This window comes from Humulus lupulus, chromosome 6 (genome assembly GCF_963169125.1).
Source record: "Humulus lupulus chromosome 6, drHumLupu1.1, whole genome shotgun sequence".
In the NCBI taxonomy this organism is placed as follows: Eukaryota; Viridiplantae; Streptophyta; class Magnoliopsida; order Rosales; family Cannabaceae; genus Humulus; species Humulus lupulus.
The window spans coordinates 176,464,170-176,470,541 of NC_084798.1; positions in this window are offsets into that span (position 1 = coordinate 176,464,170).

Below are 6,372 nucleotides of genomic sequence, written 5' to 3' on the forward strand. Positions count from 1 at the left end.
CGGGACTACACGATGCTGGGCACTAGCCTTGCCAATGTGAAGCAAGGAGAAAAGGAGAGTCTAAAGAGCTACATTCACAGGTTCAACATAGAGGCCGCTAAAGTGGGGAGCCTAACCCACCGGGAGTTAAAAATGGCCATTACAGCTGGGGTGCGCCCGGGAAGCAAATTGTGGGGCAACATGCTGAAGAGGGAAGTCACCGACCTAGATGACTTCTACAAGAGGGTGCAGAAGTACATTCATGTGGAGGATGGCCACGCAAACTTAAAGGCAGGAAAGGAGGAGTCCAACGTGAAGCCCCCAGCTAATGAAGGGTCAAATGGAGCAAAGAAGAAGAGGGTGTATGAAGGGTCAAGGGATGATCAACAGAGGAAGACCAAGCGGGGGAGCGGTCATAGGGAGACCGCTTACAATTTCTATACGAACCTAACAGATTCAAGGGAGCATATCTACCTCACCAACGAGGACCGAGTTCCCTTCAAAAAGCCCCCACCAATGAGAAAGGACCGGTCCAAAAGGGATCCCAGTAGATACTGCCAGTACCACAAGGATATCGGTCGCACCACAGCAGAGTGCATCCATTTAAAAGAAGAAATTGAGGAGCTCATCCGCAGGGGGCACCTTGGTCGATATGTCAGGAGAGAAAGGCCGAAGCCAAAGGACGAGCCTGCGACACCCCGGGCGCAAGGGCGAGCCCCAGAGATACAGGGGGAAGTCCGAACCATTTTCGGGGGTCCAGGATTTGGGGGAGAATCTCGGAAGGGGCGAGACAGGTATGCTAGGGAAGCTAGACCAAGTCCGCCACCCTGTGTCATGAGTTTGGAACAACGACCCCCGAAAAGCTTCAAGGGAGAAAAAAACTCGATCACATTCACTGAGGAGGATGCACGGGGGGTACATTTTCCCCATAACAATCCACTGGTGTTGACAGTTCAGTTTGCAAATATGCGTGTGCATCGGGTCCTGGTGGACAATGGGAGCTCAGTGGACATTCTGTATCGCCCTGCCTTGGAAAAGATGGGACTGGGCATTCGTCACCTGAAGCCCTACCAATCTTCCCTGTATGGATTCACGGGGGACTCAGTGCAACCCCAAGGGATGATCAAATTAGCATTCACCATGGGGGAGCAACCCCGGCAGACTACAGTCATGGCTAACTTTGTCGTAGTAGATTGTGCTTCAGCTTTCAATGCGGTATTGGGGAGACCATCCCTAAGAGAATTGAAAGCCATAACTTCTATATATCACTTGGTCTTCAAGTTCCCAACTCTAGGAGGGGTCGCTAGTATGAAAGGAGAACAGAGAGAAGCAAGGGAGTGCTACAACACCTCCCTCCGCGCACCTGTGAAACCGCGGGAACCAATGGCCATGGTGATACATGAGGCGCTACATGTGCCCGCGGGGAGCCCGCAGGAGCTAGACCCCCGAATTGTGAAGGAGTCAGGAGCAGAACCAGTGGAGGAAGTAGAGGAGGTTATAGTAGTGGAGGAACCGTTGAGAAAACTGAAGGTAGGAAAAAGCCTGCAAAGTGACGTGAAGGAGGAGTTGATAAGGTTTTTGAAGGATAATCTGGATGTATTCGCATGGAGTCACGAAGATATGGTGGGTATAGATCCCAGTGTTATGTGCCACCATTTGAATATCTCCCCTGAAGCGAGGCCCGTTAGGTAGAAGAGGCGGGCGCTAGACCCAGAAAGGTACGCAGCCTTAAAGGAGGAGGTCGACAAGGTGAAGACCAATGGGTTTATCCGTGAGTCATTTTACCCTGTATGGGTGTCGAATCCAGTACTAGTCCCAAAACCGAATGGGAAATGGAGGACCTGCGTCGACTTCTCAAACCTGAATAAAGCTTGTCCTAAGGACAGCTTCCCACTCCCGATGATAGATTAGTTAGTAGATGCAACGGCAGGGCATGAATTACTAAGCTTCATGGATGCCTACTCTGGATACAACCAGATTCCTATGAACCCAGCGGATGAAGAGTATATGTCATTTATAACAGATAAAGGACTCTACTGCTATAAGGTGATGCCCTTTGGGTTGAAGAACGCGAGTGCCACCTATCAAAGGTTGGTCAATAAGATGTTCGCCAACCAGATAGGGAGGAACATGGAGGTATATGTTGACGATATGCTAGTAAAAACCAAGAATGCTACAGAGCTCAGCAAAGACCTTGGTGAGATGTTTGACACACTCAGGAAGTATCGAATGAAGTTGAATCCCATCAAGTGCACCTTCGGTGTATCCTCAGGAAAATTCTTAGGCTTCATGGTCAACTCCAGAGGCATCGAGGCCAATCCTGATAAGATAAAGGCCTTGATAGAAATGAGCCCACCTAAGAGCAAGAAGGAAGTGCAATGCCTAACGGGAAGGGTGGCAGCCCTTAATAGATTTATTTCGAGGTCAACCGACAAGTGCCTCCCCTTCTTTAACATCCTAAAAGGGAGCAAAAAGTTCGCTTGGGATGAGGAATGTGAAGAGGCATTTATTAAGCTGAAGGAGCACTTGGGGAAGCCACCCCTATTGGCAAAACCTGAGAAAGGTGAGAAGCTATACTTATACTTGGCAGTGTCTGAACATGCCATAAGCGCGGCCTTGGTTAGAGGGGAGAAGAAACAGCAACAACCCGTGTACTATATCAGCAAGCGGTTGGTGGATGCGGAGAACCGGTACCCAGAGATTGAAAAGTTGGCCTATGCTTTAGTTGTGGCCTCGAGGAAGTTGAGACCCTACTTCCATGCTCATGCAATCGAAGTTCTCACGGATAGTCCTTTGAGGCAGGTCTTGCATAAACCTGATACCTCAGGGAGGCTGATGAAATGGTCGATCGAGTTGAGCCAATTCGATATCGTGTATACCCCAAGAGCTTCCATCAACAGACAGGTGCTGGCAGACTTCATAGTGGAGTTCACCAGTCAGCCAAATGGAGGAAGAAATGAAGAAGGGGAGCAGTCTGTCATAGAGGAAGAACGAGGGGGTCTAGAGGAATGGAGTCTTCATGTGGACGGGGCATCCACTGAAGGAGGGTCTGGAGCAAGTATCATGATGACGGGACCCGAAGGACACAAGATGTACTGTGCAATCCAGTTTGGGTTTGAGGCCTCCAACAACGAGGCGGAGTACGAAGCACTCCTGGCAGGCTTGCGTTTAGCCCAGGAGCTAAAAGTGACACGCCTTCGTATTTTTAGCGACTCACAATTGGTGGTGTACCAGGTGAAAGGGGAGTATCAGGCGAGGGGTCCCAAGATGGCAGAATACTTGGAAAGGGTGAAAGGCTATCTGGGATGGTTGGTGGCATACAGCATAGAGCAAATCCCAAGAGAGAGGAATTCCCATGCCGATGCACTCGCAAAACTGGCTTCCACTAAGGATGGGGATATCTTGGAGTCGATACCCATGGAGTACTTACCTAGACCCAGCATCGTAAGCGTGGACATACACATGGTTAGTGTTCCAAAGGAGTCACGGGCTGAACCGATTAAGAGATACCTGGAGGAAAGAACCTTGCCTGTGGACAAGAAAGAGGCCTGAAGGTTGGTGTATAAGGCAGCTAGGTACACCTTGGTAGATGGGGTTTTATACAAGAGAGGGTTCTCGATGCCACTTCTGCGATGTGTAGAGGAGGAGGAGGCGCTAAAAGTACTGCATGAGATACATGAGGGTGAGTGTGGTAACCATGAAAGCGGACCCTCAATGGCTAGGAAGGCCATAAGACAAGGGTACTACTGGCCCTCCATGGAGAAAGATGCAAATGACTTTGCCAAGAAATGCGACAAATGCCAGAGACACGCAAACTACACTCGGAGGCCCCCAAATGAGTTAACTAGCATGACCAGCCCCTGGCCCTTCGCTATCTAGGGGATAGACTTGATCGGCGCCCTTCCCGCAGGTAGGGGAGGAGTGAAGTACGCAGTGGTAGCTGTGGACTACTTCACCAAGTGGGTTGAAGCGGAACCCCTCGTGAAGATAACAGCCAAGCATATCACCTCATTCGTCAAAAAATTCATTGTCTGTAGATACGGAGTGGCCTACAAAATTATCTCCAACAACGGCACCCAGTTTGAGGGGGGAGCCTTTGAGGAATATTGTAGGGGAAGAGGGATAAAGAGAAGTTTCTCGGCAGTAGTGCACCCACAGGCCAATGGGCAGGTGGAGGCCATTAACAGAGTTCTTAAAAAGAACTTGAAAACCAAGCTAGAAAAGATGAAGGGAGCCTGGGTGGAGGAGCTGCCAAATGTGTTATGGGCCTACAGAACCACCCCGCACACGACCACTGGAGAGTCCCCATTCTCCTTAGCATATGGGTGCGAGGTCGTCCTCCCAGTTGAGATGCAGGTTAGTTCCTTCATGGTACAGGCGTATGGGGATGAGGCCAATTGCGTAGCTCTGGCTGAGAGCTTGGACATGCTAGAAGAGAAAAGGGAAAAATCACAAATAAGAATGGCGGTATACCAGCAGCACGTAGCAAGGTATTACAACTCGAGGGTGCAAGAGAGAACTTTCAGAGTTGGCGACCTGGTGCTAAGGAAGGTACTCCCCAACACGCGAGACCCAGGGGCGGGGGTGCTAGGGGTGAACTGGGAGGGGCCCTACCAAGTCGCTCAGTGCATACCCCCAAACACTTATAAGATGGCGCGCATGGACGACACCGTCACACCTCGAGCATGGAATGCAGAGCACCTTAGGAAGTACTACCAGTGAAGCGCCTGCACCCAATGCTAGAAGTATCGGTTTTCAGTGTGTTGCATGTTATCTTAGCTTGGTAGACAAAAATCAAAGAGGTTACTTAGATAACCTCCCAAGTAGGTGTAAGTTATTTTTTTATGTGAGTCTTATATGTATCGTTGTAACCTGAATTCTATGAATGAAACTGGTCATGCGCTATTTTTTCTACCTTATGTGGGCATCAATCAAAGTGCCTACCGAAGTAAACTTTACCATACACTTGGGGGGGGGGGGGGGTAATAGTGGCCTGTGAAGATAAAGCATATAGCAAACAGGAGGATCCTAAAAAGGACCCTATGCACCAGGAGGATCCTAAAAAGGACCCTCTATCAGGAGGACCCTCTATCAGGAGGACCCTAAAAGGGACCATGATCCTAAAAGGGACCCCTTGTATCAGGGCCATAAGCGAAGTCCTTATGCATATAAAACAAGGAGAGGACCTTACAAGGCATCCCTTGGGTTCACAAGGATTAGCTACCCTTGTGAACATCAAGGAGGCCAAAAGGTCTTACAAAAAAAAAAACAACAACAACAACATACTTCCAAATAAAGGCAGATGCTCCCACAAGAGGAAAGACCTTAGAGAGAGCACCCACCAATAAGCCTAGAGCGGCCGCCAAGCCGTCTCCAAAAAGGGTCCTAAAAGAGACCCTTGCAAAAATAGTACTATGAATAACGACGAGAAGGACACTTCTCACAAAAAAATAATAAGCGCGCGCAAGAATATATAAAAGGATAGCTAGAACCCAAGGGGTCAAAATGTCCTTAAAGAAGTAATCAAGAGGCACCAAAAAAGGTCCCAGTGAACCCTTTCACATGGGCACCAAAGGACTTCTAGCCTAGTAAATAAAAGAGGGGAACCTACCAAACCCCATCATGCAGGCTCAAAAAGACCTCAAAAGCAGAAGAATAAGAGATAAATAACCACATATGTATATATATATATTGAAAAAGGAGTCTTGATAACATGAAAAGATTCACAAAGTAAAAATAATAACAATAATGTTACAAAGGCTCAAGGTGAGCATACGCCCACAGTGGGATAGTTAACAGAAATGAGGATATGACGACCTCAGGGCCTCCTGCCACGAGCGCTCCACACAGCCGCTAGAGCAACGGTGTGCTCGCCGAAAGAAGAAAAATCAAAGTTGGGGTCCTGCCTCCACACACCGTAAAGGGCGTGGTCTATGGACCTATACTCGATAGTTGTCTGAGCCGCCTCTAAGGAAGCAATTTTCTCCTGCGACGTGGCTACATCAGCCCTAACAGCCTGGAGTTCGGCCCTAGCAGCCTCGAGTTCAGCCTCTAAATAAGTGACTCTCTCCTGTGATGCAGCCACGATAGCCTTGGTCCCCTGGAGTTCGCTCTCTATGCTGTTGACCTTGTCCTGCAGCGTCGTGGCTTTGGCAACCGCCTTCATCTTCCTTTTTGTCGAGATAGAAAGTTTGGACCGAACCCTTTTTAGTTCAGTCTGGGTGTCCTCAAGCTCTTTCTCAAGCTCCCCGACCCGGGCCGTGAGACGGTCCCTCTCAGTACTTGACGCGGAGAGATTGTTAGCCGAGTCAGCAAACCGCTGAACCACAATATGGGCCTGCACAAGAAAGTTAACAACAGAAATAATAAGTAACAAAAAACAAATGTATGTAC